Source organism: Alosa pseudoharengus, unplaced genomic scaffold (assembly GCF_046254945.1).
Source record: "Alosa pseudoharengus isolate Yale_2024_CS ecotype anadromous, Long Island Sound unplaced genomic scaffold, YU_APseudo_1.1 YU_APseudo_1.1_scf_10, whole genome shotgun sequence".
NCBI classification, from domain to species: domain Eukaryota; kingdom Metazoa; phylum Chordata; class Actinopteri; order Clupeiformes; family Clupeidae; genus Alosa; species Alosa pseudoharengus.
Genome location: NW_027468565.1, coordinates 3,035,676 through 3,052,269, shown reverse-complemented (window position 1 = coordinate 3,052,269; position 16,594 = coordinate 3,035,676). Strand labels below are relative to the sequence as shown.

Sequence of the window (16,594 nt, the reverse complement as noted above, 5' to 3'; positions counted from 1 at the left end):
TTTATTGTATTTTTCTCTAAAGTTGGTCTGGTATTTAACCATTACATTATGTGTCACTGATGATATCCTATCTTTTTTTCCCTTGCCCATGAAATGAAAATAATATTTGGTTGATTGTCTATGAGTGAACTGTATCTCATACAAAGTTAAACTGCACATCATTAGCTGATTGAAATCAAGATACATGTGGCAGTCCTAATAATGTCTGTCTAATTAGGTTACTAGTTACTAATACCCCTTTCATATCAACATCAACCCGTGTTGAGGTCTAGGTTATTTGACTCATCTTCATAACCCACGGTTGGGCATGGGCACGACCCAGGTTGGTGGTCCAGATCATGAAAGATCAAAATCCTACAAACTCCTCCAATGTTGATTGCAAAAGTGACACACAGCAGTGAAAACAAAAGCCATGCCCATGTAGACAATATTAACTCATTGAATGCCAAGCTGTTTTCGGAAGCTTTGTCCTAGAGTGCCAGCAATCTAGACCATTGTTGATGATTTTTGTACAGCCACAGCATATTCTGTGTTATAGCTATGAACATATACAATGGCTTGTTTAAAAGGTGAGACTTTAAGCTCTCAGTGGGTGCAAACCGTGTATTTCTACACGCCTCTGTTCCTGAGAAATCCCAAGCTAAACAGTGGCTAGTTTTCATCAAAATCGCTGTTTTTTTCTAGAAAAGGAGATATGACGTCTTTCATGAAATATTCAAGTGTTGTCTGTAAACTTAGGTATACTTTCTGGGAAGTGATCAGCGAGACTGCCACCTAGTGATAGACCCATGAAAATGGCCTGGTTTTGACCTGACGTGCATGCGTCACTGATTCGACTCCCAAAGCGGCAACCGAGTTATGATAAAATGTCCAGATTGTGCGTTTTCATGAGTTTTCGATCGTCATATATTTAATTTCCATTCATCACAGAGTTCTATATATGGTGTGTTAGAGTGTCTAGTTTCGTAATTTAAAAAAAAAAAAAGCTAAAAACGTAATATTACGTTTTTGGCACTCAATCAGTTAAAACTTAAAGGAGGCAAGGCAAAAATGGAGGGAAAATGTTCTGGGCTTCTACGTCTGATATTTAAACCATTTTTGATTATATTAGATTAGAACTTTGTCATTGTGCAGAGTACAAAGACAACGAAATGCAGTTTGCGTCTAACCAGACGTGCAAAAAAGCAGAAAAGTGCAATGTGATATAAGTATAGGCAGGTGGTGCATAGACAGGTTAAGAAATATAGTGCAGTGTAGGGAGTAGTATACAGTTGATTTACAGAAGGTGGTTTAGAGTAGTATAAATTAAATATAAATATGTGCAGTGTATTAGCAGTTACCTTATAAGAGCAGAATAGATATGGCTATGTAATATGAACAATGTATGAACAACATCTACGGATATGTGCAATGTAATAGCAGTAACATTATAATAGTAGTAAGAATAATATAGATGCAGTGTAAGAAAACAGAATAAATATGGATATTCAGTGTGAAAAATATAGACAACTATGTACAGTTATGTGCAGTGTGGTAACAGTACCATTGTAGTGCAGAAACCGTAACATTATAAGAGTAATAAGTCTTATATATGTGCAGGATGAATAGTATGAATAGCAGTAGAAAATGGCTATATATAAGTGTAATTTGTAAATAAATAGATAGAACATTATGGATGGGATAGGGTAGTGCAAATAGACCTCTGAAGTTCGCCTACAAAAAAGCTGCCATCTTTAACATCCGGTATCTGGCAATTTTTCCTATGGGAAAATAACATGGGAATTTTGAATTATCGCACCTGTTAAACTCTCGTGGGGATGGAAAAGTCTGAAATGCAGACGTTTTCCTGAACACACTTGTCCTCTGCCTTCGAGTGGATACTGTGATCTCCGATAAGTGAAGGCGGCACACTTAGATTTTTGCTACCCCAGAGCTAACTTGCAATGCATCTTGCCATAGGTAGTTAGCTTCAATTAACAACCGGATCTACTTATATGGGCAAAGATGGCCGTTTTGGTTCTTTTTTGTAGGCGAACTTCAGAGGTCTATGACTGGGGATGTCCGCTTCCTTGTTGTCCCTGTCAAGGTCGTGGACACTTCAACAGGCACAGGCAAGGAGGCATCGGGTGGGGGGCTTGGTTGGTTGTCACAGGGGTGCAGAGCTAGAGTTCAGTAGGGTGACAGCCACAGGAAAGAAGCTTCCTTTGAACCTGCTGGTTCGGGTGCGTAGAGACCTTTAACGCCTCCCAGAGAGAACAGTCTGATGATACTGTGCGCCTTAGGCAAGCATCGCTTGCCCTGGATGACCTCGATGGAGGGGAGTGAGGAGCCGGTGCTGTGTTGGGCAGTTTTCACCATCCTCTGCAGTGCTTTTCGGTCGTAAGCAGAGCAGTTGCCATACCAAACTGTGACACAGTTGGTGAGGATGCTCTCGATGCTGCAGCGGTAGAAGTTCACCAGGATCTGAGGAGACAGGTGGACTTTCTTTAGTCTCCTCAGAAAGAAGAGACGCTGATGATGCAACTGCCAACTGAAATATGTCTTGGAATGGACGTACAATTGGTGCTCTAAATTGCATAAGCCATTTGAAACCACCTGATGGCATTAAAAAGACTACATTACTACCCACTGCATCTTGTGCAGGGGTGTCAAAGATCCAGCCTGCCAGCAGGTTTCATATGCCCCACCCCAGGTATTTTGGGTAGAAAAAAAAAACTATTCACCATGAGTAATATGCAATATATTTATGATATGATCAATTATTATGTCTGCCGTTTGCGCTGGGCCCCTGAAAGCCAAAAAATTATTTTTTTTTCTTAATACCTGAACCTTTGCAACCAAGATGACAACATTTTTGTGTTTTTTTTGTTTCTGCCTTTTGTTTCTTGCCTGCATAAAGCTATCCCACAACCACTCATTTAAGATGTTGCACCCCCCCATATGAAAAATATAAAACGTGCCGCTTTACTCGATGACCTCTTCAACTGAGATGTTCTGAACTGCACCAATTTTGCCTCTTGAAATTCTGCCTGTGGGGGGCCATTCAAGAAATGCATTTGTATTTGTACTTTTAGTGACTGTACAGCCATTGTCCTATAGATGGTGGTGTTGAACGAAGGGTTGCCAGTAGGAGATGTTGATGTTGAAATGTACATTCTGCTGGGATAAAAGGCAGGACTGACACACACACACACATCCTCAGGAAGGAAAAATGTGTATTTGTGCTGCACTGACAATTATATTACATTGGCTCAGCCATATACTCTATGCTGGTGAAAAAGAGAAAAGCTGACATGGAAGGTAGGACATTTCAAAAAAGAGTGAGCAAAAGGACAGCAGTACATAATAATGTTATGCCTTATTTGCTCATACAGCGGGGAAAATAAGTATTGAACACGTCAAAAACATTTTTCAGTAAGTATACTTCCTGTGAGGCTATTCGCATGAAATTAACCGGACATTAGTATTAACTTACAGTAGGTAATCCACACATATATAAAAATCCAAACATTAATGTCTAAAAGTAGTATTATGAGTAAAAAAAGTGGAATGGCACAGGGGAAAAGTATTGAACACACTAAGAAAAAGCAGTACACAAAGGCAAGAAACAAACTGGAATCTATAAGTAGTTAGAGAAATTATCCCTCCTATCTGTGCAAATTTATATAAGCTGGGTTAGTACATACTGGTGGGCTATAAAAAGGTTTTTTGTTACCAAGGTGTCAACATTTCATGATGGGTAAAGCAAAGAGCTCTCCCATTATCCCCTTATTGTTACAGATGCACTTCAAAACTTCAGAATCATCCTGCACAACCATCAGAATGTTGATCTATCATACACTTATATATTATACTATACCTAATCTCATTACCCTCACACTTCATCAGGGTTCTTTTTTCTCTCCCTATTTTGCATTTGCCCCCCATACACACATCTACACCCTCTCCCCCACCTCATCACACATATAAACCCCCTTCCCCGTCCACACACAGACCCCCTCCACCACACACCCCATTACCCCCCGTCACACATATAAACCCCACATATATAAATAAATATATATAATATGGAAATTCCATATGGCAGATATTGACGTCATGGGGTGCGTTGAGTTCGGCCTCATCCAAGGATTCCAACTATATCTCGATGTTCAAAATTTGGCATACGGTTCAAAAGTGTTGTATTGATGCAACGTCAACTTTGACCCTTTGGTGGCGCTAGACTGCCTGTGGTTCAGACTCAAAACTTTGTGAAATGAATTATGGTACTGTCCTGAATCGATGTGCAAAAATTCACAACTTTTTACTGTACGGTTCTATGGGCTGCCATAGACTTCCATTGGAGAAGAAGAATAAGAAAAGGTACAAACATATGGGTTGCCTTGCAGCTTTGCTGCTTGGCCCCCAATAACAATAGCATGGTCAGACTACATTAAGGAGAATATCAATAAAAACAACAATGTCAATCAACAGCCTAATGAAAATAAACAATACTACAAACCATAACGCATAAGCGCTTAATGAACTTGTGCATGTTGAACAGATTTGCCTTTGAACCTCTCTTGAAAGGCCCAAAACTATCAAAGGAACGGAGAGCACTGGGCAACTCATTCCACCAACATGGAACCACCGAGGAAAAGAGTCTTGAATTTGACCTAGCGTTTATGACTTGTTGACACAACAGACACTCATCAGAAGACCGCAGCGGGCGGTTGGAGATGTACATCTTAATCATTGATACAAGGATACAAAGAGGTTTATTTGTCACATACATAGAAATACTAACGTAAAGCATGTAGTGAAAGTTTGTTTGGTGTTCAGCTTTTTCTGTGCGAGTGTGAAGAAAGAAAGATCAAGAAATATTTTAGAATAAATAGCAAGAGAGAGTATAAAGTGCAATGTGTGTACAGTCCATGTGCAAGTGTGTAAAAATAGTCTTGTGTGTGTGTAGGATACGGATTGCTTGAGGAAAGAAGCTCCTCCGGCTGATTGAAGACCAGGTGTGCTGCAGCATTCTGAATCAGCTGTAACAATCTTACTACACAAGCAGTTAAGCCAGCTAATAGTGAATTACAGTAGTCAATCTTGGAGATGACCATGGTCTAAACAAGAAGTTGTGTGGAATCTTAAATAATAATAATAATAATAATAATAATACATTTTCAGACATGAAAACGGGTCAGGGGTGAAAAAGGTGAGAAGGGTGCACGAAGAGGGAAATGGCTATTTCATAGCAAAACAAGCGCGAGTGACATTGTTGCCATAGTGCATAGCTTCCATTGAGTATGAAGTTGTCTAAAACCAGAGATTTATAAAGAAAACAAACTAAAAAACAATATAACAACATAATACCTTTATTTCTTCTTTTTCACTTGGGCCAAAGTGTGAAGGGGCCCGCTTGCGCTGTTTGGCAACATGCTTCAGCCTGGCCCTCCTCTCCTCAGTAATCTACATGAGTTTTCTTTCTTTCTTTCTTTCTTTCTTTCTTTCTCTGTGCCTGAAGTTATCAGACATTTCTGAAGAATTCACTTCATAGTAGACTATTAGAATAAATCTGAATAAGATAGGTCTGAATATTTGTTGGACCAAACCAGGTTATAAATAAACTTGCTTGAGACACACACTATTTCAGACTAACATTATTATATAACAGGGTAGACTAGGCTTTAATTGGTAAAATTGATTGGCGATTTTTCATATACAGGCATGAAAACGGGTCAGGGGTGAAAAGGTGAGAAGGATGCAGCCCTGCAGCCTAGGCTTCTTACAGATTGTGGCATTGTCCTGGTTTCCAGGCTATTGTCCTAGGGCCCTATCATGACATTCTAGGGCCCTATCATGACATTCTAAAGTGCATCGTCACTCGTCAAAAGTCTATTCAAATTTAGTAGGATGTCCAGTTCACATTGGGAGGGGTTTCGCTATCAAAAGTGGAGCGCATGGCGTAACAAGTGTTACTTTCACTATTGACTGACAATGGGTTACCACCGAAAACATAGGCTGGAAAAAGCAACACTTACCCTAATATTGCTCAAATGACTGAATGAAACAACATTTATCCTGCAGAGGAGTTGCTTATATCTCGTGACAGTGCGTCTTCAGCTGTGCTCCATACGTGTCTTTCGCCTCTCCCCTAATCACTTTTAACCGTCATTACCAATTTGCAAATGATGGTGAATAACTACTCATCATGAGATGTACAGTATTTCGTAATATCTTTATTCTAATTATGTTTCCCATTGTAATCGTGCATTTTGTAATGCTTTGCATGGACGTGCGCTGGTGTGCGTTCATGAATGATAGAACGATGGTGCGTGCACCTGCCAATATGACTCTTGACATGCGCTCTTAAAATAGCATATGAACAACGAAGTTAATTTAATTACAGTGAAGTTGAGTCATGCTGGATGTTAATCTGTTGGGGAATAGCTGTTTTAGCTGAAAACACCAAAAGCTCAGACTGAAATATCCTTAAGGCATGCAGAAATCAAATGGGAAACGCTAGAGTCATTAGGTGGGAAAGATAGGTAAAGTTGAGTGCCGTTGTTACATGGCAACTGGCTCCCATGTTAACTGGCTGCGTTGATGACGTTTCATGATTGATGACGAGTCTTTGACAGATGTGGCCGCTTGCAGATTTGTCACTTTCTGATATACTAGACGCGCACAAATATGCATGACATTGTTAAAAGTCAAAATTGTATGTAGTACTACATGCATTGGACCATGAATATGCCACCCAAAAAACAAACACCTAAATTAACTCCACGTGGGTATCGAACCACGAATAAATTGACCTGTTTTCTTTGTAATAGCGTCTATCCACTTGCGCCACGAACCAGCTGACGATACTCACATAATTGACTTCAGTTGTATGATTAAAATAAGTCAGCTAACGTTATTATAATTGTAACAAGTTAACATAGCTGTTCATGTTATCTGGCTACCATGTTATCATGCTACCATTGCCCAAGCCATTTAGTAGGCCTTCAAAGTATGGTTAAGTTTTTCACTGAGGTTATAACCTATAGGCTGTGGCCGCCCCTACCTGAAGTGTAGAGCCACATGAACGTCAGCAAATAAATTAAATTAAAATGTGTTGCCTAATTGTGTATCCTTTTGTCCAGCCTATTCTTTTAAGAATTCAGTTCATGAAACACAGGCATTGAAACGCACATTGCAATGGGCAGGAGAAGTCTATAACGTGAGCATATTTTACACAAACTTTGAGCACAGGGAGAGTCAAAACTCTTAGGCTTATAGGCTATTAACGTTTTTTTTTTTTCGTTTTTTTCCCTTTTTTTCCCTTTTTTTTTCTCTTTTTTTCACAGCAAATTACAAAGACAGATGAACATAAAGGACAAAAAAAAAAAAAACACACTCACACACAAAAGATGTAACCCCCCACCCCTTTTACTCCCCAAAAAGAAACAGCCAGAGGCGTATCAAGCTTTTTAAAAGTGTGGGGGTTGTGGGATAGGAAAATGAAACAATCTGGCCAAATTATAAATAACTCCCTACAGGGACAGAGAAGTATTTTCTGAGAGGGGTGCGGACTATATTGGGGTCCGGGAGTATCTCCCTCGAAAAAAATGTGAGATTCTGATTGCTAAACACACCATTTTAATGCAGTTTGGGAGAGACAGAAGAAGCAGTGCCTATGTGTGGCTCATGTGACATGTAGGCCTACATGATCTACCTGCTATCACTTCACTATTTGACACTACCCTACATGGAAACATATTTCATGTTATAAATCAAGAAATAATTTCAGAAATTATGTTTTGTGCATGTGGGTTAGCAGGCTACAATAAATTGCCTCACAGATAACAGCCTAATTTCGAGGTATCACTAATACCTAGGCTATTAAATAAATGTAAAGGACACAGAATAGTGACAGAATTGTAAGCTCAAATTCAAAAACGTTTGAAGTCCACCCATTATGCAAAGGGAATATAAATGTGTTGCATATAGCCAGTTGAATTAATGCCAATTTAAAGATTATGATTAACAGTTTCTTTGGTTTTCCATTGATAGACAGGAAGCCACGTTGTTGTTTAAACTATTGTTGCTTCTAGCCCACGTTACCTCCAGTTTCACTTGCTGCAGGGACGCACACATTGCATGAGCGCTCATACGCGTTCTATTTGAGTTCTACATGCTGGAAATCTTAGTTCTCAGATGTAGAAATTTGTCTTGAAGCCGCCGTTTGTAAGATCAAAATAAGATGTATACATGGAACGCGATCGTATTTAAGATAATAAGATCTCCAGTAGATGTAGCACTACGACACATATGACAGTGAAATGCCGCCGACGTTTGTAAGATCAGGCCAAATAGACGTTCTAAATGGAACGCGATGTAATTAAGCTGATCTTTTCCAAGCGTTTTGGAGACATGTGTGCTGACTGGGATATGTCTATATAGTTAATGACACCAAATTTATACGTTTTGATTGGGGAAACTTTTAGCCTAGTTTATTTTTGTTTTCAGTCCGCGGTTCCAATTCAATCTTGCTGCAAATCAGACGTGTGAAGCACCGGGCATAACTTAATTTCGCGGCTACGTGTCATTAGGTTAATTGTTGAGGAGGTAGTTTAAGAAAAGCTGCAGATCATAGACAGAGAAAGCATAATGCTCCGAGAACAGTAGCCTTTCTGCCGAAACAAGTGCCTCGGTGCGCGCACCCCATGCACCCCCGTTTTCACTTTGACTCCCTGCATTTCTACATTGTATCAAAAACGGTCAGTCAGACAGTGAATTTTGGTTTACTAAATTAGCATAATGCGGTAACAATTATCATTTAAATTCTACCTGAAATCTGCTCACTGCAGACGTTATAATGCAGACCCAAGCAGCCGCACCCTTGTAAGAAGCACACTTTGAATTTGATCAGAGCGGCTCTGATTCCTCACTGGCTAACTTGATGTGATTGGCTGGATGACCGTTCAATCAAATCAACAGACCTATTTGTGTCTCTCTGTGTGTGCGTTATGGTAGATACGGTTCCAACTCTGTACGGGAGCGTCTATTTCCATGTTTTACTTTCATTTTAATCTGACAAAAAGTGTGGGGGATAGAATCGTGTTCCAGCAAAAGTGTGTACGTTATAACACCCACATCCCCCACGCTTGCTACGCGCCTGGAAACAGCCATCCAGGTATCAAAATGTATATTATCGCAAATCTTACCCAGATCTTCTATTTATCCCATCCTTCTACTTCTTTAATTTTAACCCATCTTTCCATATATTGTTTCCTGTCCATATCATATGCCATTAAGCACTCTGTCATTGAGTAAGACCTAACATATTGTTTAAATCTGGCTAGATTAAGGCATTTTAGCTCCTCTGTTCTAATTATAAATATTTTCCCCAAAAAGGTAACAATATTTTTTATACTAGTTCCATTTTTCTCCAAGTCACCCAGTAGCACTGTACATAAATCCAACTGAAAATCTTCATTACATGAGGACAACCATTTTGTAACCTCAGTCCAAAAAAGGGCAACTAATGGAGCAATACCAATATAAATGTTCTACAGATTCATCATCCTCTTGACAAAAGCGGCAAGATGATGACGCAACTAATCCCCAAGTATTTAACTTTTGTCGAGTTTCTAAGAACCTATATTAATTTATATTGCATATATCTAATCTTTACATCAAGTGTTGTCTCATATATAATGTTAAATACTCGAGTCCAAGGTATAGGTGCATCAACAACATTTTCCCATTGCTCAAATGTCCTGCACAGCAAATTGAAAAGAGTTATTTTTTTGGTGTCAGTGATTTTTTAAGGAGGGTAGAGTTAATTATACTCTGAATAGAGTCAAATCCCACATATTCAACTCTCTGTTGATATATAGTTAGTGTAAAAACAAAGTGTCATGACGGAGTGCTTTTAAATTGACACTTCAAGTGTCATACCTGATTTGACAACTCTGTAACTGAACCTGGCCGTCACCCCCGCCCTCATTTCCTCACATGCACCACCGGCACCGACAGAATCTCAAGAGTCTCTCTTGCTGTCCACACTCGGTCCTCAACAAATCTATGTTGTTCGGTAAGTAATTAATATATCGTATGTTAAAGTAATAGTTTGATATCAATATTTTCTCTTGCTCTTTTTTTCATTCGATGGTAAACTAAACTAACTATACCACCACACTGTTACACGCCACCGCAACTTGTGCTAATTGCAGTAGCGCCATCTTGTAAACATTTTAGTTAACTAAAACTTTGCCCTTCATGGTAATGAAAGGTTTGCAACTTTGCACGAGTTTTTCCACTTTGAAGAGCTTAAGCTAAGTAAGTTAATGCTAACGTGTCAGTATTTTGATGGCTTAGCTTTGCATTAGCTAGCGTTAACGTGATCATTAGCCAGCGTTAACGTTGACTAGCATTAACGAACGCTAATTAGCTATAGATCCATGTGCGTGAACATTCTGTCTGGCATGCCTCGCTTGCTAGCAATCGCTGATAGTGTACGATTGTGTAGTGATTGTTTAATAGTTCTATGTAGCTCATGTAACGCGGTGCGGCTCTTGTTTTGTTGTTCAGAAGACCTTTGTATTTGATCAGAGAAACGTTTGTGTTTGATCAGGTTCATTGTGGAAATAAATGTACAATCCCAGCTCATCTCGTGTCCCCTGACTGCCTGGTAGCCATTACACTGCATTTGGCAGATGCTCAGTATAGATTCGGTAATGGTATAAGGGCTGATTTATACCATAAATTTATACTCGACGTCCCCGACCTGTTGCGTGACAATGTGACGTCACGGGAGCGCCGTAACTATTTACTCGCGCCGGTGGTTGCGACACTAGTTACACCGGGCACACGAGATGAATGGGATTTTTGTCATCCCTGTCGTTTCTTGTGATAAAATGTTGTAAAAGTTGCATGACATTGGCTTTCATTGACCACTAATTTAAACTGCATTACATTTGCCAGAGAAAATATGAATTTGAACATGAATTTTCTAACATTTCTACAGAAAATGCTGGCCAGGGTAGAATATAGAGGAGTCCAAAAATACATAAAAGTTCCACAAAATGATGAAAACTTTGATTTTCTCCAGTTTCTTGAAACAGGTTTGTATCCACCTATTGTTTAAACTCAAAACAATAATGACTTACAAAGGTCAAATCCAAATGATATGGTTGACATGGTAGCTAAATGTAATTTCTCTTTGTATTATCCTAGTAACAGACAAATTTAGCCTGCAGGCTGAATCTCTGAATGAAGGTCTCCTCAGCTTGACTGATACATCAGGTACTTGAGGTCGACGCAGACATATTTGATGAGCTGATAAAGTCAGGGATCCAGAACTTCAAGATTGGATATTGTCAGTATCCAGTATCAGGTATGTTTAATAAATCAATATTTGGAAGACGTGATCTTGGTGTAAGTTATGTGTTGATATATCTCCTAGCAGTTTATGATTACTTATGAGAGTTAAGTTTAGAAATAGTTTTATATAAGGTCTTGCACCTGTTTATACATATTCCAAAATGTGTGTAATTGAAGCTGTTTATTTCTTGCCAACTCTAAAATTCTTTTAAGTATTTTAAAATATGATTTCATTGTCATTTTGTCAAGGATATTTTTTAACGCTTCTCCCTAATCCTTATATGGAAATATTTATTTTATTTCCTGTGGAACATTTTTAGATCTCGAAGTATGTCTTGTGGCAGACGAGACACAGTCCTCAGTATTGCCAGGCCCATCAGTGTCACCAGTGTCATTGCCAGCATCCCCTGTGTCAACGTCAGACCGATCAGCATCACCAGCTTCTTCTGCTTCAACAGCTTCTACTGTCATTCTCTCATCCACTAAGAACAGGAAGAGGGGCCTTGGTCACCTGGACCGTGATGAAGCAAGACAGGTGAAAACAATGAAAGTCAAATTTTTAAATGTAAATTAGAATGGAAAATTATTACGCCTACATTACTAGCACTTGAACTGCCACCATGCATCTCATAGCAGGTGATTGTTAGAAGTATATCTAAAATGAATTTAACAGGAGTTACTGTTAGAATAATTAATTTGCCTAAGCTGATATGTAAAAAATGTTTTTGCAGAAGATTGAAGCTGTCCTGAGGTCCAATCCAAAGGGTGAAGAAATCTTCAAAGAATATTACAAAAAGAAAACGCTGTCGGATGCAACGCGTAGACAGATGATCAATATTTTGATTGCAGAAATGACTGAATCCTACTGGTAAGAAATGGTTTGAAACGACCAAGGATTACATGCATAGACTGGATACAAATGTAAATATGCATTAATACATGAACAGCATGCATTCATAGTAGGTTGTATAGTTGATACTTTGTACTTTGATGAACACTTACATGCATTCTGTATAGAGGAGCAAAATGATGACTATGATAAAAAAAAAATTAATATGTAAATATGTTAATGTGGTGCATGATTTAAAAATAAAGGTGTTTTAACTGAACTTGGCCTCATTATTTTAGCAAACTTTATTTTGAAAATAATCCACCAGAGAGTAAGAGTTAACATTTAACACTACTTTAAGTGTTGAGAAGATGTTACACTGGTTGGTGTTAAGCAGTGTTAAATGTTTTACTCTACAGAGAGTCAGTAAGTAACACTGAATCAGTGTTAAGGTGCCAACTCTCCAAAAAGTGTTAAATTAACACTTTGTGGTGTGGACCCATATAGACACTTCAAAAGTGTTGAAATCAACTCTGACAGTGTTAATTTGGGTATACTGATTTTGCTGTGTGTATGGAATAGATACTAATTTATTTTCTGTCAAGTAAAAATTATATATCAGCTTATTTATTTTTTTCTTTTTAATCCATGATGTAATTTTCATACTGGGTCTACATACTAAGTTGAATTCCTTTTTTTTCTTAATGATCTTCTTTCACGTTAGTGGCAGAGATCCTAATAATTGGTTGTATTGCTGAATAGTACAAGTTGTTCCATAAACCTCTGTTATTTCTTTAAATGTCATAACTTCTCCTTTTTCATTAATTATATCATTGACAAATATTATTCCTTTTCTTAGCATTTGTTCAAAACAAAATGTGTGTTTGTTTATTAACATATTTGAATTGAACCATAGCAGCTGCTGTCTTACCTGCTCGCTGTTTTCCGGTGGATGATACTGAAAATAAAGCCAACATTGAAGTGCTTCCGACTGAAAAACAGACATCTTTGCAGATATATGACTGATCATTGAAAAGTACTCAGGCTGTATTTGTAGAAAAGGAAACAAGCTTCTGTTGAATAATGGATGAACTAATTTTATGAGTTTTGTTGAAAACCAATCAGGATTATGGTAGTATGTTGGTATCAGAGAAGCTTTCAATGATAGGCTATTAACGTTAATGTTGCTGACATGTAAACATGAGTTTGATGTTTTTTTGATACTTTATTTCCAAATTCGTGAGTTGGTGCTTCTCCTGTGGTGCAACAGGTTAATGCCTTTACATTGCTTTTTCACGCAGTCGACATGGGTTCAATCCTCATCACACGTTTTTTTTTATTATTATTTATTTATTTTTAGACCAGCAACGCTTCCTCAATTTAGGCTACAGATACTAGGTGGCCACAGAGAGCCTGACCAGCAGTCAGTGAAATGTTTGAAAACGTAACCATGATATTTTGAAGACCTACTGGCTTGGGCAACAATCAGCCGTGTTAACTTGCTACAATCATCAGCTGACTTCTTCTAATTGTATAGACTAAGTCAATTACATTTCCCTAAGATTTATCGGCTGGTTCGTGGCATAAGTACGTAGATGAATGGTTGTCATGTAGGAGGTTTTATTTAGGAAGCAGGTTCGATACCCACGTGGAGTTATTATTTGGGTATTTATTTTTTTGGTGGCATATTCATGGTCCAGTGTATGTAGCGTACTACAGACAATTTTGACATTTAAATATGTCATACATATTTGTATTTGTTCGTCTCCAGTTTCCATCAGAAAGTGACAAATCTGCAAGCGGCCACATCTGTCAAAGAAACGTCATCACTCGTGAAACGTCATCAACGCAGCCAGTTAACATGGGTGCCAGTTGCCATGTAACACGTCCGCATAGCAGTGATCCATGGGAGCGAATGGTCTCACCTAAACAAGTGGTGTAAATAGAGAAAAGCAGGGGCTCTAATACTAATCCCTAAGGCACACCTGTGGTGAGGTCATGGTACTTTGATATCTATCCCTGCCAAGACACGTTGAAAGAACGCCCTTTAAGGTAAGATTCAAACCAGTCAAGAGCTTTCCCAGAAATTCCCAGTTCAGATAGTGTAGAAAGGAGAATGTCATGGTTAACAGTATCAAAGGCTGCAGATAAATCTAAATAATACTGATGACTGAGCAGAGGACTTAGCTACTCTCATTACTTCAGTCACAGAGAGAAGAGCAGTTGTTTTTTTGTGAGCAACGTGTTTTTGTTAAAAAATATTTATGAGATTTTCCTTTTTCTTAAAATAAATTTGCTTCCCTTCAAGGTTGGATTTTTCCTATTTTTTTCATTGTGAGATTACAATTTTTTATACCAGTTTTTAGTCAACTTTAACAGAGGTGCCAATAATTTTGGAGGGTAGGCTACTGTACCTGTTTTCACCAAAAGGTAACCAAAGATGCTAATAATTGTGGAGGACTAATTTTCAAAGTTGGGTCAAAACTAAGCTTTTTTTATGCGCTTCAGTGACTCACTTTTCAGTTATGCAAATTCTCACCTTCCCCCTTCTGTCTCACCCACAGCTTGCAAGTTCGAAATCAAGGTGGCCTTATGTAAGAGGGGTGATTTATTTAAAATAAACCAGACTGATCCACCACCTCGTTAATTTAGGTTGATATGAAAACGTGGAACGTGGACTTTCTTATTGACCTTCTGAATGCCATTTAAATCCAGAAAGAACACAAACCAGTTTTTGATTTGGAAAACATAAGCATGGTGAACTGAATAGCGAAGGCCTACAGTAAAATGGTGTTTTATCACATAGCCTAACAAAAAACTGACTTCACGAAATTTAACTTTTGCTTTGAGGTTTGTGTATAGTCAAGATGTGATTGAAGTGTGTAGATTCATAATTTAAAAACTCATTGTTGAGAAAATGTAAATGGCTGCTTCTCATAATATCAATTTATCTACGCTAACGAAGCTGTAGGCTGACACCTGCAGTTTCAAATATAATAGAGACTGGCATAACAATACCAGCCTCTATTACAAACAAATCAAGAGACAGGTGGATATAAACTATGCTTCTGGACAATAGTGCAGATGGCGTCTGTGCAAATGTATAGATGACTTTGGTTAAGTTGGAAATAAATGGACAGATTCAAACGAAGTAGGCTATGGGATTATGACTTCATGTCAACTTAAAACTGAAGATGTAGCCTAAAGTCGGTGCTCCAATATCCAAAGTGCGTGATTATAACGGGGTTTTCAATATTTTACAATGTAGCCTCATGGATAAGGTAATAGTACAGTACGTTGCTTTGGAAAATAGGCTCCCGCTAGATTTTCATGTAAAAAATTGATTTTTTTTGCATGTTTTGCTAATAGAGTCTAAGGAACAATATTTTTTTGTCTTCAAATTTCCACGATCCATCATAGTGTTTTTATCTGTATTTTTTAAAATAAGCGATTATATCTAGTCCGAAAAGTGATTTTCACATTTTCTTCAAATTTTTTGACAATTCCACTTTTTGCACACAAAACCCACAGATAATGTAGAAAGGTTGTTGGTTCTAAAACAATATCCATAGTTTCCAAACTCTGAGTGTCTGAAAAGTGTAAAAACACCTCCTCCCTTGTTGCCTATGTCAAAAACGATTTCTTAATCTTTGCTTTTCTTGATGCTTTCCTTGACCTGGCATGTCATTCTATTGTCTACCTTAAGATAAATTTGTCTTGGAAATAATCTATAATAGTACAGGCAACACAGTACACCACTAGGTGTCATATGCATGGGTAGTTAAGTAGCAGTAGCCAAAATTAACAAACAAAAGAATATAAAGTTACAAACAAACAAACAGACAGACAAACCACGGATGGCCCTCTCACAGCCTGAACTAATACAAAAAACAAATAACTCAAGGGAAAAAATTGGTCAGACACTAAACCATGTGCATTTCCTCTCTTTAATCTGGTACGCCCTCCAAATGAGCCTGGGAGTTGGTCAAGGCTAAAGTTAACACCATCTTGGTCACTGTGATGCTAAGCACTAGTCCTGATAGTTGAACTATCATTTTATGAATAGCTGGCCCCTTACTGTCACTACATTTCCAAACCAAAATGACTTTTTTCTGCTGTTAGTGAATGTTGTGTGTGATGTCTGTATGCTACTGAGACCTTGAATTTCCCCTTGGGGATCAATAAAATATATATCTATCTATCATCTATCTAAACCACTGGTAAGTGGGCAACAGAATACTGTATGACATGTTATTGTAACTGAGATGTGGTATTCTTGTGAGAGTATTTGGTGCTGATGTACAGGACAAAGTGAAGCATCAAACAAGGACTACAGGCAGTGGAGATAGGTATAGTAAGTAGACTGTTATTTTAACTTTTATTCATGGTTTATTCATCTTGCTTTCAGGTGTC

The 16,594-nt window shown here is 38.2% G+C and overlaps 1 long non-coding RNA gene across 1 annotated transcript; it reads left to right on the top strand.

Moving 5' to 3' along the window:
* Window positions 1–9,993: 9,993 nt before the first annotated feature.
* On the top strand, window positions 9,994–12,358 carry LOC143139066 (uncharacterized). The gene is made up of 5 exons (XR_012990329.1): window positions 9,994–10,063; window positions 10,997–11,093; window positions 11,206–11,365; window positions 11,673–11,887; window positions 12,084–12,358. It is a non-coding gene; the product is annotated as an uncharacterized LOC143139066 (long non-coding RNA).
* The last annotated feature ends 4,236 nt before the right edge of the window (window positions 12,359–16,594 follow it).